The sequence below is a fragment of the Pleurodeles waltl genome, chromosome 11 (genome assembly GCF_031143425.1).
Source record: "Pleurodeles waltl isolate 20211129_DDA chromosome 11, aPleWal1.hap1.20221129, whole genome shotgun sequence".
NCBI classification, from domain to species: Eukaryota; Metazoa; Chordata; class Amphibia; order Caudata; family Salamandridae; genus Pleurodeles; species Pleurodeles waltl.
This window is the reverse complement of record NC_090450.1, coordinates 489,599,825-489,616,185: the sequence shown is the minus strand read 5'-3', so window position 1 is coordinate 489,616,185 and position 16,361 is coordinate 489,599,825.

The window sequence follows — 16,361 nt, the reverse complement described above, 5'->3', positions numbered from 1 at the left end:
ACAAAACTCGCCTGCATCCAACTTCACGACGTGGGACATCCTTTGCGTCACGCAGGAACCCGCTGGCATCTTCCTACGATGCATTTCTGCAGTCTTCGTCCAACCAGGGACTCTTCTTTTGCACCCTCTTTCTGGGTTGGCAGGTGCTCCTGTCCTTCCTGGAACATCTTTCGACTTCTCGACTTGGTCTCCTTCTTTTGCAGGTCCAGTAATCCTCAATGTGCTGCTTTCAGTCTTGGTTGGTTCTTGCAATAACTCCAATCACGATTTGGAGTGTATCCTAAGGAAACTTGCAGTACTTTACTCTTGCTTTTCTGGGCTCTGGGGTGGGGTAATTGACTTACCTTTACTGTATTCTTACTCTCTCATCGATTCTGCACACACTACACTTGTCTAGGGGGGAGTTTGTGATTCACATTCCACTTTCTTAGTATATGGTTTGTGTTGCCCCTAGATCTATTTTCTCCCATTGCATTCTATAGCATTTGTATTGTATTGTAATAGTATTTATATAGCGCTTACTACCCCTGACGAGGCGTCAAAGCACTTTTCGGCGAGTAGCACGCTACTCCGGAACCCAAAAGGAATTAGTGGTGGATTAGTATAGGGAAATATGAGTACAGTTTTAGTATTATTATGAGTTAATTTGAGGAGGGAAAATCCAGAAGTGTTAATTGGAAGTATATGGTAATAGGATTTAGGCTTGGGATGAGTAAAGGGGGGATGGAGGTGGGAAGAGTCTGTGGAAAGGGTTAGGGAGATCATAGTAGCAGGATGAGATAAATGAGGGAGAATATAGTAGGGTTGTTCGGGAGATCATGGTAGTAAAGTGAGGTTTGGGTGAGTAAGATGTGGAAGCGGAGGGAAGAGCTTAGGCAGAGTTATTTAGGAGATGAAAGTAGTAGAATGGATTTGGGATGAGTCAAAGTGGGAATGGAGGATAGATTGACAGAGACATGACATATGGTGATGGGTAGATATGTTTGATATAAGATGAGAGCAGGGATTCATATATATATTTTATTTTCCCCCCCCACAAGGTGATACTATTTGGGAACAATGGCTAGTGAATGGAAATATGTGGAATACTGTCCATTGATAATATACCATACGTTTTAAATGTTAGCCTTGAAAAAGCCCTGGGCTTGCATGCTTAAAAGGGCGAAACACATGTTGTCTATAAAAGTAATAGCTTTGAAAAGCAACAAAAGAAAGATAGAAATAAACATAAATAAATCACAGAACAGAAAATACACTGCTGGTTTTGCTTTCAATCATTAAACCTATTCTAAAAACTGCATGACCAGGACTATTGGAGGAACTACAGAGGAATTATTGTGAGGTAAAACTAATCATCCCCTGAAATCATTTAGGAAAATCTATACATACCACACCCTTATTGTCAGTTTGAGCAAGGCCTTAAAGAAAAGACTTCTATAGCAAAAGCCTTTCATGAAACCCAGTACAGCTAGAAAATAACCTAAATGTACTTCATGTGATCTATCTTCAGACGCCAGTACATCCGGAAACAAGTAAACAGAGCTATTACTCCACAAACAACAGCACATGTACACAAACAGGGACTTGCAACTGCAGAGCAGATATGCACATTAGATTTGACACCCAATAAACCCTGATGTCATCATTAAAGCTAAACCAGACTAAAAATTTAAATTATCGCCAGGTTGGTAGCTACTCTCACTGGTAAGAAGGTACTGATTTCCAAGTCTATCCTCAACACCGTGTTCAGATATGCATTGTGCAGAGACCTGCACCTTGCCCATGGCCCACCCATAATATCATATGACAACAGCAATCATGATTAGTAATGACAACAAGACACAAAATAGTATCATATTGCCACCACCCTCCAAGGTAGACTGATTGAAAGAAAAGGCCAGGAGCCTGCAGAGCGGTCCTGGCAAGAATAATCTTAACTCTCCACAGAGCCATGTGTCTGGGAATAAAGCTGCATAAGAACCCACTCTGTACCATCAACCAGATGCAGTCTAATAAAGGCAGTGAGTCAGTCACACAGATATGGTAGTAAAGTTCTCAATCTTTCACACACACTTGAAAATGAAGAAAATACCTTTATAATAGATTATGACTTCTGCAGTTTCCCCCAGGTCCACTTTCTCAGCAGTGTGCTTTTTCGTAATATTTGTCCACTTGTCTTGTCACTACTTACTACTCCCATGCTTTGACCTTCCTTCAGCCTTCCTTCTATGCTTCCTGTGATCTCAGGTAGTACCAACCCCACTAACAAATCACTTCTGATTTGTGCTTTATCCCAGCTCATAATACCTTAACAGAGAAGCACCTTCTCAAAACTATATGTCCCTGTAGTGTGGGGTTCATCCAAATGAGTCTTTTTTGTGCTGTAGTGTTACAGCATTTTTTTATTTCCATAGCAATACTTTATTGATGCATGGGAGATTTCCTTCCAGTCGTGACTTTTCAGTGTTATAAGACTCCAATACCATGATTTTTCCCATGAGTTCCATTGATAGTGCAGGTTGTCAGCAATTTGTGCTGCAGGGCATATGCAGTACTGTAGGCCCCCAGGAGTCTGATCTCCTTCTCTTAGTGCTATAGAACTCGAGTAATGCGGCCTTCCTTATGAGTGCTTCCTTAGGATGCCAGCTAGGATGAGCTTTTCCCAACAGTGTATTCCCAAAGATATAGGATCAACTGGTACCTTCTCAGCACTACAGACCACTGCAATATGTGTATCCACCAGTAGTGTTTGTCAGTTTTATATGAGTCCAGCAGCACACATTCCTCCAAAAGCAACTTCTCCAAGATTTAGAAATCCATGTGGTGTTAATTTCTGCCAAATGTACCGTATTGGTGCTGGAGAACACACTAGCAAAATATAATAATTTGTCATTGTCTCCCCTCCACAATGGTGTTATAAGGTCCCAGTGATATGTGCTCCCAGTGTTTAGTCCGGTAACATGCGCTTCCTTGCGGTCGCTAGCAGTCTGCATTCCTATTGTTTGCACTATCCTATGTCTAATTACTTACCTTATTTTGGTGTCTAGTTTATATATTGTGTATAATACTTACCTCCAGGAGGAGTATTGCCTCTAAGATATTTTTGGTACTGTGTCACCCAAATAAACTACCTTTATTTTTGGTAACACTGAGTATTGTCTTTACTTGTTTATAAGTACTGTGTAACTATAAGTGGTATTGCATGAGCTTTGCATGTCTCCTAGTTCAGCCTAAGCTGCTTTGCTATAGCTACCTCTATCAGCCTAAGCTGCTAGAACACTACTACATTTCACTAATAAGGGATAACTGGACCTGGAGTAAGGTGTAAGTACCCAAGGTACCCACTACAAACCAGGCTAGCCTCCTACAGCCATCTGATCTAGAGTAGAGGGAGGAGTGGTCACTTGCACCTGAAAGGACTGTGCCTGCCCTCACACAATGCAGTCTCCAACTCCCTGATGTGTTTCTGGGGCCTGGCCTGGACAAGGAAAGATCTTGCAAACACTTGAGACTTTGCTTTAAAGTTGGCCGACTTCAAAGGCAAAAAGGAGTATAAGTAGTGGACCCAAAACCCCAGAATGTTAGAATCTTTCTGGAATCGAGGAACCTCTGCCCAGGAGAAGAGCTGAAGAGCTGAAGGAGGAGTACTGTCCCTTTGCTGTGTTGCTTTGTTGAACTGCCTGCAGTTGCTGCTTCTGCCTGAAAAGAGTGCAAAAGGTGAACTTTGCTGTGTGTCCTGCTTGAGAGAGTTCTCTAAGGGCTTAGAGTAGATCTTGCCTCCTGTTGGAAGTCTCAGGGACACCAAAGACTTCAGTTTCCTTAAACTGTGTGTTTTGTGCTGTTCAAGAGGAGAAACCACTGTGACGTCGCCAACGATGCTGCCGGCCTGCACCATGACCTGCTGATGTCCCACGGAGCCGCAGTGTCCCGCTTCGCACCGTGACCCTGGCCTCACCGGCGCTGTTATCGGACGACTTCAATAAGCCGCTGCTGGCACCGCGACAGGTGGGCCCTGCACTCCGGCATCGCCTGCTCACAAAGCAGTCTGGGGTCCGACGACGTTGCTCCTGCTGACACCGGCGCCGCTGCCTGCACCATGGCCTGTGGACATCGCTTGTGAGGTACACGAAGCACCGCCCTATCCGCACCGCAGCCCCGGTCCACCGACGCCAGCATCATCCACTCCAGTGTCGTCACCAGGCATCCTTGCCTGCACTGTGGCCGGTGGCCACCGCTCATGAGGGTCACGAAGCACCACACAGTGGCTTTGGCCTACAGACGACAGCGCTTCAGCAACGATAATGTGGCTGCCTGCACCATGACCTGGTGGCACCACACATCGCACTGCCCCGCTACATATCCAGCCCTGGTCTCAGCAACGTTGCTGGAAGCTGTCATCGAGCTGCTTCTTGCACTGTGACCTGTGGGCACCGCACGTCGCATCGTCCCAGTTTGCACTGCAGCCCCAACGCCATCCACACCAGCACCCCTCACTTCATCAGCCCGGAGTTCAATCCGCACCATGTGTGACTTCAAGGGCCTAACGACTCCCACACTGACTCTGGAACCGACACCGCAACACCAGTGACGCCGCTCTTCGGAGCTCACTACAAGGATCACGATGCCCTGCAATTCCAAAAGTACTGTTTGCAGGTCTTCCCGTCCCTGTAGCTGGCCCGCGACGCTGCAGCAGGCCTGAAATGTTTTTTTTTTTTATCACAATGCTGTGATAGTCCTAGGTGGAGCTCTCGACTTCAAGGAACTGTATTTTTGAGTAAATCTTGCAGAATTCCTATTTTTATTAATGTATGTTGGATTTTTATCGTATTTGGCCTTGTTTTATATTGATAAATATTGGCTATGTTTTTTAAACTGGTGCGGTGTCCTTTTGTAGTGTTTTCATTTATTATTGTGTGTAATCTGCAAAAGCTTCACACATTGCTTCTGAGACAAGCCTTACTGCTTGTGCCAAGCTACCAAGGGGGGGTGAGCAGGGGTTATGTGAGCGGGTATCTCCCTTATCCTGACTAGAGTGAGGGTCCGTACTTGGACAGCGTGCAAACCGACTGCCAACTAGAGACCCCATTTCTAACACCATGATGTCAGGATCCGAACTGGTGGAGCACAACACAGCTCCATTGCCACTGGAAACCACAATTGCGCTCTCCACAACAGGGTTATGAGAATCAACTTCACCAACTGGCGACGAGCCTGAGAGAGCACTCTGTGAATCATGGAAAGGGGAGGAAAGGCATAACCCATCTCCCCCGCCCACAACTGAAGGAAGGTATCCAAACTGACTGCTGACGGATCTGGTCTCCAGCTGTAAAATTGTGGCAGATGGGCATGTAGATATGACACAAAAAGGTCCACTGAGCACGAACCCCAGAGATGGGTCACTTTGCCCAGAATATATTCTGCTGTTACTGTGATCTGGTGTTCCAGACAGAAATGCCAAAAATCTTTTGCAATTTCCGCAAGTATTCATGAACACGTTCCCCCCAGCTTGTTGATATACCGAACGGCCGAAATGATGCCCATGTTCAGAAGGATAAAACAGTTCGCTTTAAGAGTAGATCACGTCTTCACTGCGAACGAACCTGCCAAAAGCTCCAGGCAGTTGATATGAAGCTGAAGCTCCTCTGGGGACCACTGATCCCCTGTCTCTAACGGTCCGCACCTGGGCCTCAGCCCCATCTGTTGGCATCTGACTCTATCACAATCTCTGAAACCGAAGCAAAAATTGCTCTGCCATTCCAGGCATCCATTTGAGTCAACGACCACTGAATCCCTGTTCTGGCTTCCTGGGACAATGAAATCTATTCTGAGTACAAGAGGCCCCTGCGAAGATGAAGAATCTTCAATCTCTGTTAGGTCCGATAATGTAAAAGGCCCAAAAATATGGCCTGGATAAAAGAAGCCAGGAGGCCCACCAATCTGGGATATTAACTTCAAGAAAATCAAAGAGGCAGACAATGTTGTCCTAATTTCCTTTTTGATAGCCAACCTCTTGTTCAGGGGAAGCTTGAGCTGAGCTGAGACCGAATCGATCTAAAAGCCCAGAAAATCTATACTCTGGTTCGGAGTCAATTGGGATTTCTTCCTGTTGATAACAAAACCCTGTCAACAAAAACAAAGTCCTGGAGCAGTTGGATTGTCAAGGACAGATGAAGAAGGACAAGATGTTAGTCCTGTGCCATGATCAGGATGTCGTCTAGATAAACTATCAGCCGAAAACCCTTCTGCCTGAGCCACTGGATTTTTGGATGCATGACCTTGGTAAAACAACAAGGAGTAGAAGAGAGGACAAAAGTGAATTTGTACCAGTTGTCCCACCAAAAATATTGGAGGAGTCTGCGATGAGGAGCAAAAATAGGAATGGTCAGATAGGTGTCTTTGAGGTCCAGACGCATCATCCAGTCTCCTTCTTGTAAAAGATCGCAGAGGAGGTGCATGCCCTCCATCTTGAAATGTCGGTAGACAATCCAAGAGTTGAACTGGGGCAGATTGAGTACTAACCGAGAACTCCGCCTTTCTTTTGAACAAGGAAAATAGTGCTGATAAACACCCAGGGGTGGGGTTTTGTGAGAGTAATCGCCCCTTTTTGAAGAGGGGCTGCCACCACCTGATCTATAAATGTGCTCACTTGATGGGAAAAAAATGAGTGGAGGCAGAGGTAAAGGTTGTGAAGAAGTTGAGTAAAACTCCAGTGATCGTCTCCAAGACCCATGCCTCTTGCGAAATCAGGTGCCCATTTGGAGCAAATAGATCACTCTGCCCCCCCAGTACAACCTCCCCCAAAGGAATTAGTGTTGCCTGTTTGAGCGGAGCCTTGAGCGTATTGTCCTCCTCGATGATACCCTCTTGTATTGTGTCCTCTGTTGCCATGTCCCCGTGATGGGTGGAAGCTGGAATTTTCTGAGTAGTTATGGTCACCTCTGCCCCTGTAGTAAGATCTGGAGGTCCAGGGGCTGCCTCGGACTGCCGCTCGACCTCTGTAGCATCCGGCCCTGTGAAAAAGGCCACTATGGAAAACTTTTTTAATCGAAGTTAGGGCTTTATCTAAAGCTGAGAAAGTAGCCACATATTTGGCCAAGTCTTCAACAAACTTGTCACCAAACAAAAGCCCATTGGCTGGAGGGCATGTGTCAGAAGGTGCCAGCTCCACTAATGAATCAACACTGATTTCTGTCATTCTGTGGAAATTGAACAGTTGGCATTGCCTAAAAAACACATTGCCCTTTGACACCCCTCCAACAGGACATCTAGGTCAATCGCTTCTTGGTTTTCTATGGCATGGACTGCTAAGTCCAGGATTTTCATGAGTAGTACAGAAAGATCTAGCAGCTTGTCCTGGCAACCACGCCAGGCACTGTTGCTGCCCTTCTTAGGATCCCTTGCATATCTTTTGAGAAATAAACCAGAAGTGGATCCATCTATTGTCTGAGAGGCTTCCTGGCTTCGGGAGGAGCCATATTGATGATACTACAGGACCAGTTTAATGGTTTGCTCGAATGGGTCAGTGCTAGACTGGCCAGGCTCATTCAAATTTACCTCTACTGGGGTGGGAGATCCCGAGCCTGCGCCAAAGCGCCTCCTTACAAAATTAAATATAGGTTGTGCAAAGGGTCATAAGGCTTTCACCAGCACCTAATTAACAGAGTTTTGTACATGGAAGTCCAAAGCTTCCACTAGGCGCTCTTCCATGTGCTGATCATATTGCCCTTCAGAATTTTCCCTATACTGATCATCCTCTGGGAATTGTTGGGCCATTTTCTGGATTTATTTTTTGGGCAATATGGTAATCCCAAAATTTTATGTAGAGGGTCTGCAACACAGCTAGACAGGGGGGAAGACCTAGGTGCTACAGGGAACTAGCACAGGCCCTTGATGGCAGATTAAACCAGGTAATAGGAGGATGGAGCACCAAATTTCCTTAGAGCACCGCTCTGATGTATTCTTGCAGCCTCCTTGAGCTTAGGAAGGGAGATATGCGGAGGCATAGCATCTCCTGAGCTACCGGCGACTTGCCCGTACACACTACATTAAAAACAGGGCGGTGCGCATGTACAAGGTCTGCAGCAGAAAAAGGACTGCTCTCCTCACTCGTGCAACCTCAGAAGTGCAGGCACAGGCTCAGCCAGGGGGCTCCCAGGCAGACTAGGAGCCTGTGCAGGCCTGGAGAGAGCCTACAGTACATGTGTATTTGGCAGTGCTTAATTTGTGTTTGTTGTTTCCGGTGCTGAGCACCGGCACTTATTTTTGAGGGCCGGCGCTTAGTCTCCTGCCTCAAGCATTTGCTGCGAACAAAAGACACGTTTGGGAAAGACGGAGGAAGGGAAAAACGAAAAAGTGTCACAATGAGAGAAAGCAGAAAGGTGTAGGTGTGAGCTGAAGGGGCAGGGAGTGTCCGTAAATGGATTGAAGAGGTCCGAGATGGCTTCGGGTTTACGCTGTCTCAGTATTCAGTGTTCGCAGATTTAATTGCAGCAGCCGCGTGTTTAAGAGGAGGGCTTTGGGCACTGGCACCTTTTTATTTACATATTAAGCACTGGTATTTGGCCAGCCCGAGATGGCTGGCCAAACACACATGCGCTCTGAGGGGGAGAGCTCCCCTTCACTGCTCGTCACCCCGAGGCCCCACCCCTTTACACGGAAACGATAATAAACTTAGTTTATTATCATTTTATTGTTTCCTTGTGGGGACAATGCTCTTCCTCCCTAATGGAGGAGCCACCCCTGTGTGTAAGGCTGCACTATGTCAGGAGCATATATCTGAGCCTCATGCAGAACACCAAAAAAGTCTACTGGTAGATATCTAACCAAGGAATATCCGTCAAAATAACAGCTGTCAATTAGAGTGACTATTCATATGTATTGATAAAAAATATAGATTCTGCAGACAGAAAAGGGGTTTGAAAAGTTGCCATATTTCGGCAATATGCACAACGTTAGCCAGAACTCTAGAATTTTCACTTGTGGGGGTGAGGGATTTGAAATAAGTTGGAAACTCAACGGATTCGATGGGAGATCGGGAAAGGAAACTTGCAAACCAAATTCTGTTCTCTGACGCGTCTGACTGTGCGTGCGTGCGTACGGGAGTTACGTGCCTTGAGCTCCAGTCTCCGTAATAGTATATTCTTAAGTACTCATCTTCTCTTAACTGGTTTGACACGATGAGTTCTCTCCTGCGGAACCTGCGGGTATTCGTCGCTCTCACATTAGCGATGACTCAGTTTTCTGGCCGAGGTTAGTGTGTGTTTTCACTCGTTTTTGATGGAAGCCACGGCACGGTGACAATTCCATTGATTCGTCAAGCTTGTGGTGTAGAAATGTTATCATCTTTCAGTGTGCGTTTAGGTTTTTTTATTTTTTATTTTTTTTAGAAAGGTCAATATGGATGCAGATGTCGTTTACTACAGACATTACCTCGGTTTTATCGATTCCTGTATGACCTCCCCCCCCCAAAAAAAAATTCAAGTTTTGATCCAAGGTTATTCATTGTCCTATCTAAACGTTGAACCGTCGTGCAAGCGACAGCACATTTTAGAGTTTTAGGGGAAAGGGTTGTTGGGAAGCTAGATCAATATTTAATCGTAGTGAAACATTATTTTACTAGATTCAGAGAAAGGATGGGGCATACGGCCAGATCTGCCCAATTTGGAAATGGGAAACCAGGTTTGAGTCTTAGCGTCGGCTCATCATTTTGTGTTTCTGGCAAATCGCTTAAACTCCTTGTGGCAAAAAACTAATCAAACAACAAATTAATGTGACCTTGCGCAATAAATCCTGTGGTCATGTAAAGCGTTCCATTACCTTGGGGTCGAGGTCGCCCAATTTAAAACTTCCCAAAATAAATAAATAAAATTCGGGACTGCAGGTCACAACAAAAAATCTTTTTGCTTCTTGTTATTCCTCTCCCACAACTGACCACCCCTCCTCCCCTCCAGAGGTTGATGCGGGTCCTATTTAATTCAGTCACTTACATTCCTTACTTTCTCCTCCCAAGAAAAAAAAAAAAAAAAATGAAAAAACACTGTTGACTCTGCTACTTATGTTGACCCTGATGAAGACAGGACTTCATTTCACTTGAAGCTGATCTATCCCTGTGGCCAGACCTCGTTTGTAGGGAGCAACAGAGCAGGCAAGGGCTAGTTAGCCATATGCTAGTTGGATCATTTGCCTCTGGTGTTCATCCTGCCACAGCTCTGTAGACTGGGCCAAGTACACAGATACCGCCTTTGACCTTCAGACTACTCCGAATGAACAGTCAAAGGCTTCAGGCCTCTAAGAATGTAGTGTTGAGGGGGAAGAAACTCCATACTCAAGCAGTTAAACAATGGACATATTAATGTACTGTTCAGCGCAGTGCTTATCTTAGTAAAATAGAAGTCCTTCAGTATCACAGCAAAAAGAAATACTGCCCACTGTGTTGAGGTTTCAGTCATAGGGTTCTACTTAACACACCCCTGGGACTCTCGCCAATTTCTCCAGTTATCACACAAGTGCAGCGTTCTTATGTGGTTGCCAAATATCCCACACCACTATAGCATTCTAGTACAGTTGCTACCACACCCACTCCATTACAGTTTTGTGCAGCAAAGGAAAACTCAGAGGCCGGATCTGGCACAGACGCGAGTTCACTATGTGGCTTATGCAGTCAGTTACTAAGTTCAGTAACGTGCCCCAGGTCAGTTCATATCTTCTAATAGCTTACTGTAGGAAATTGGGTTTGGGGGGCGGGCGGGAGAGAACCCTCCTCAAGCAGAAACAACAATCCCTGTCAGGGTGAACCACAAAAATCACTAAATCATCCTGTGCTTAACCCTCTGGGGGCTTGGCACAAAAATAGTCAGCCTTAACTTAGAGGCAATCGATTAAGTATTTATTCTGCACTCAAACAGTAACAAAGTAAAAGAAAACAAGAAAAACCCTACACCAATTTAGAAAAATAAAGACATTTTTAACAAATAATTTTACACTAGAACAACAAAAATCCAATCAGTAAAACAAGAGTTATGTATTTTTCATGCAAGACTGGAGCAAAGTTGAACATTATGGCCGACTGCAATGGAGTGCAGTTTTGAAACATGAGGTGGATTGGGCATGGCCTTCTCCTTACCTTGGTCTTCGAGAATTTTGGAAGAAAAATGTCTGAGAAGGTAAAGTTTGGTGGGGCAAGGCAGCCGTTGGTGTCCAAGAAGGAGGCATTGTTGGGGAGCCACTGCACAAATCACAGTGAAGATTCCTAAGTTCGTATTTAGCCACTTTTTTGAGAGGTTGAAAATCTCCAGTGGGCCAAACCTGCAGGCTGTAGCCGACGGGGGTTCCAGGAGGGCAGATACCAATTTGGAGAACAGCCGCTGAACAGGATTTGCTGCTTTGAGAGAAACATAGTAGGAAGTACAACAAAGTCAGGTTAACCAGCGATGCACTTGGGGAGGATTGGTGAGCAGGTAGGTTCCAGTCTCTTGTCAGTTCTCAGAGTACTTTTTGAGGGGAAATGTCCAAGTCCCTAGTTTTGGCTTTGGCCATTTGTGCACCTTTAGCACCACTAATAATAGTTAAGGACTGGGTGGGCACCACTTGGAGAGCAGGACTCACTTGAGGAGCGGTCCAAGTGCAGGTCAAGGTTATTAGCACTTTTTATGTGCCTACAGTTCAGAACAGGAGGCCAGCCAACTAGCTCTTGAAATTTCTCTTGTAGTCCTGGGATCAAGCATCAAGGCAGTCCTCAAGCAGCAGGGTAAACCTCTGAGGATATGAGGCAGGCCTCAGGCAGCATGGCAGTCGTCTCAAGTACAAGGCAGTCCTTCTGGGGGTATTCTGCAGGTCCAGGAGTGAACTGAAGTGAGGTTTCCTGTTTTTATACCTGATGCCAGCTTTGAAGTGGAAATAAAATCTTGAGACCCTCACGCCCCCACCCACTTACGGATCCGGAATTTTCTATGCTGCCCATCTCCAAGAGGCCTAAGGTGACAAAAGATTGGTGTGAAGTTCATTGTGAGTGTGTTGAGGCAAGATGAAAAAGAGAGAGCAAAAAAAAAAAAAACGGAGAAAAAAAGGTTACATGAAAAGAGGCAAATACTAATGTTAACTAGCACAAAATTAAAGCATATCATGTAGTGGACATGTACTGTGGTTCACTGCCCTCGTGAGAGCTTCATCTTATCTCTGTATGAGCTGCACATGCGCAAAAGCTAGAGTGAAGGGGTACATGTGAGCACAGTAAGCCAGAGTGCGTGACCACACTACAATATATGCCTTCATTTTGTGTTATTTTATATTTTTCTGCTTAAATGTTTATAATCTGCAATAAAACAGTTAATGACAGCTGCTGATCAACAGGATAATTATCGTCTGGTTATAAAGCACCTTAGCAGCAGTTCAGGCCTCTAAAATTTTAGGGAGATGGTGAGATCTTGCAGTATAGACATGTCATTTGCACTGGGAGTGTATGTTTTTGTTCTTCATGTGCCTAATCAGTTAAGGAGGACAAGTCAGTAGGTGCCAGAGAACTCTGAAATACCTCCCCTGAAACCATCTAAAGGGGAATGTATCTTTTGGATTTGTTGCAGCTGAACGTCATATATTTACTTCCCTGCACTTTGCCAACTATTGGGATCCTGCGCAGTTCATTTTGTATCATTTTCAAAATCATTCTGTTATTGACATATCTAACCCAATGCTTTGCAGCTGCCATGCCAGGAAAGAGGCCTTCTTTCACTGTGACTGTGAATGCGGCGTCACAATGCGATGTGCAACCTCTTTGGAAACTTGTATGTTCAGTCGCTTTCTCCTTCCTGTATTTTTCACTGTTACAGTTCACATTAGTTTCATTTCACATATTTCATACTCCTTGATTTAGGTGGTACTTGCCATTCATATGTCAGTTGTGCACTTCCTGAAACTCGTTTGCTCTGACGTTAAACTTAAATTTGTGTTTAATTTCTCACTTCCTTAGCCACCATGGCTGCTGCAAACCCCCTGGACAGGCCGAAGGCCGATGCCACATGCCTCATCTGCCTGGAGTTATATAAAGACCCGGTGATCAGAGTGTGGGCACAATATCTACCGAACCTGTATCCTCAGGTACTCCCAGGGGCCTGCCCTAGTCCTCCAGTGCCCTCAGTGCAGAGTGGCCTCTGCCTGCATGGAGAGCTTATTCACTGACTCCACCATGCTCTGCAGCTGCCGGTTCGCTCTGAGCTTACTCTGGCAAAGAGGTCAGAGGGGAGGGGGCTGGGGTGTAGCACGAGGAGAAGCTGAAACGCTTCTGTGAGGAAGATAAGAAGGTCATCTGTGTCATCTTCAGGTGGTCCAGGCACCACAGATCACACACTGCACTCTCCATAAAGGAGGCATCCATGAAACAATACATAAGGAGCCCAGAGACCACAGATCACACATTCCGCTCCCCGTAAAGGAGGCAGCCATGTAGTACAAGGTAAGGAGCCAGAGACCACAGATCACTCAGTGAGGTCCCTATAGGAGGTAGTCACGGAGCACAGGGTAAGGAGCCAGGTCTACAAATCACACTGTGCAGCCCATAAATATGCAGCCACAGAGTACAAGGTAAGGAGCCAGAGACCACAGGTCACTGTGTGCCGCCATAAAGAAGCAGCCATTGAGTACACGCTAAGGATCCCAGAGACCCCAGATCACCCAGTGCCCTCCCCATAAAAGAGCAGTTATGGTGTACTAGGTAGGGTGACACAGTGAACAAAAGTCCAGATGTTACAGATCACAGTGTACACACCATAATCGAGGATGACATGGATATAAAGTGCACTGTTCCCAGAAAGGTCATGTTGATCTGCTGATCTTCAATGTGAAGTGTGATCTTGTAGGATTGCATCTGTGATTATAACACATTCAGCGGCTTCATCCCAATTATCCTCAGGGAGAAAAACTGAATTATTCCCAAGGCCGGGCTTACATCTCCCTACTCGCCAAACAAACAGTAACATAATGGAGAGCCACAGCTATTGGCCAATAGGTCAAGGGACCTGTGGGTAAAAAATGTTTGAGAACCACTGCTTTATATTGAATATTGTACTAAACTGGATTAAAGGTCTTTTACCTAGATCGGATACATAACCATAGCCAAAAACCTGTACCACTTTATTTCTAACGCAAAGCTGGGTATTCTCAGGCTTACAGGTATATAGGTAACGTCCTTTCTCTCCTCCCATAAATATTATAGTGTCACAATAGCAACAGTGTAGGTAAGGGTATGTTACTCTTTCCAGAGTGATTTAAAGAAAATATTTTGGTGGTATATCATTTTTAAAATCTTTGACTAAAGTTCCACCACATTTTCAACATCGTTCTGGAATGCACATGTGTTTACACAATTGAGTTTGTTGCACATTAATGCAGACTTTTATGGTTTCAAACATGTTTTTTGAAGTCACTTTTTGATAACTACTTTACTGTGGCTTCTATAAGTAGTCATTTCTTGAAATTGTATCAAATTAATTAAACTTTTCATGTACATGTAATCCACATGGCCCTTCTGTTCAGTGAAAATAGTGAAGATCACCTCTGTCATTTGAGTAAAAACACAAAAAATGTATTTTGAAAATGCCTAGATTTGTTTTTGTGCACACAGCGAGCAAGGTCATATTTGGCACATGTACAAAAATTCTGACTTAATTAACTTTCTAGAACATATGTAACTGACCGCAAAGAAAGTGCATTTACTCAATTGAATGTACAATGTAGTTTAATTCTAACCAATGTACCTTTACTCCAACAGAGTGCATTGAAAAACACATGTATGCAAAAGATCTTCAAAGAATGTAGAATCATGTCAATGAAAGCATAATATAGTGTTATACAACAGTTTTAACTAATTCTGAACAATCATCAGTTCACAATGGCACTGGAACCTGGGGGGTTCTGGAGAGGCTCCTGTGTAATTTGCGGAGAAAACTTAGTTGGAGATTTGGAAATCAAAAGGCACTTAAGTATTTTTTGATCTAGTTTTAGCCAAGACCTCTTGATTTAACTAAAATTATATGTATAATATACTTACATAAAGGATCTTTCAGCCAGCTGTCTTCACCCATTCATCCATTGGTCTGTTGTGAAATTCTTTCCACTAAAGCATACAACATGGGCCAATAGGCAAACCTACTTCAGCTATTCGGCTATCTTCACTTTGAATGACTGCATTTCTCACTTTCACAATGTGCACATCCAATAAAAGGTAGCTCTCTTCAGTGCCAGTGTTTAGTTTTTAGGTCGAGCGTGCAAGCGATTTGACCTGTTGTAAGTATTGTGAGCTTTTAACCACGCCCACCTCATGCCTATCCCTTTCATTTGTTTGTGGCTGCCTTTCAAAAATCACTCGATGTCATTTGTCAATGCTTTACGTTTTTCGCACCTTGGAGGGGTTTGGTTACTGCTTAGGACACCAACTCTTTTATAGCGATGATTGCACGATTGCAGAAATACTTCAGCATGATTGTACTTTGTTTGCTCTTTGTCACTGCTATGGCGCTCAGAGCGCTAACTTGATTGACTGTATCGTTTTTACATTATTCGCACTCTGATCTTCTTCGTACACGTTCTTTGCAGTAGGCACATTAAACCTGTGTGCTACCATATGATGACTCCAACCTTCCACTAGACAAAAATATGTTCTCTCTCCAGAAAGAACATAAATCACCAGAGTTATTTAGACATTTATACATAACATGCACTTTGTGACTTGCCTAGTACACGTTCTTTGCAGCAGGCACATTAACCCTGTGCGCTACTGTTGTAATGTTATTGTAGAGCGCGCGAGCTCTGGAGGAGCGCGAGCTCTTGACGGTTCCGATGCCGGGTTGCCACGGAGACGAGTCCGTGTTGAGCGGCAGTTACGGGGAGCCGGCAAGAGGGAAGCGCTGATCCTTGTCACGGAAATAAAATCTACATCTAACTACTACGGCTTAGCGTGGTTATATTACCACATTTTTGGCGACGAGTTGCTGGCTCTGGAAATCAGTGGCAAGGCATCAGCAGATGTGAACTACGCGTGTTGTAGCTCTTTGACGGCGTTGCTCTCATTTTAAAGGTAACGAAGGCTGCGTTCATTACCTGTACAGGTTGCTGAAGATATCTTGACTGCCTCGAATGAGAATTAATTTTAGAGGGAAGTACCCAGTAAAGTATTTCTTTAGTGAAAGGATTAAAAGAATATAAAAGGAAAACTCCAGAGAGATATTAGAAGAAAGTAATAAGGAGGAGATTTGAAGGTCTTGAATGCGATTAAAGGTGCAAACTGTACAGTGATCTAAGTAATATGGATATGCCGACAATCACAGCGCCTCCTCCATTCTTGTCAATACCAGGGCGGCCAGCAATAGAGT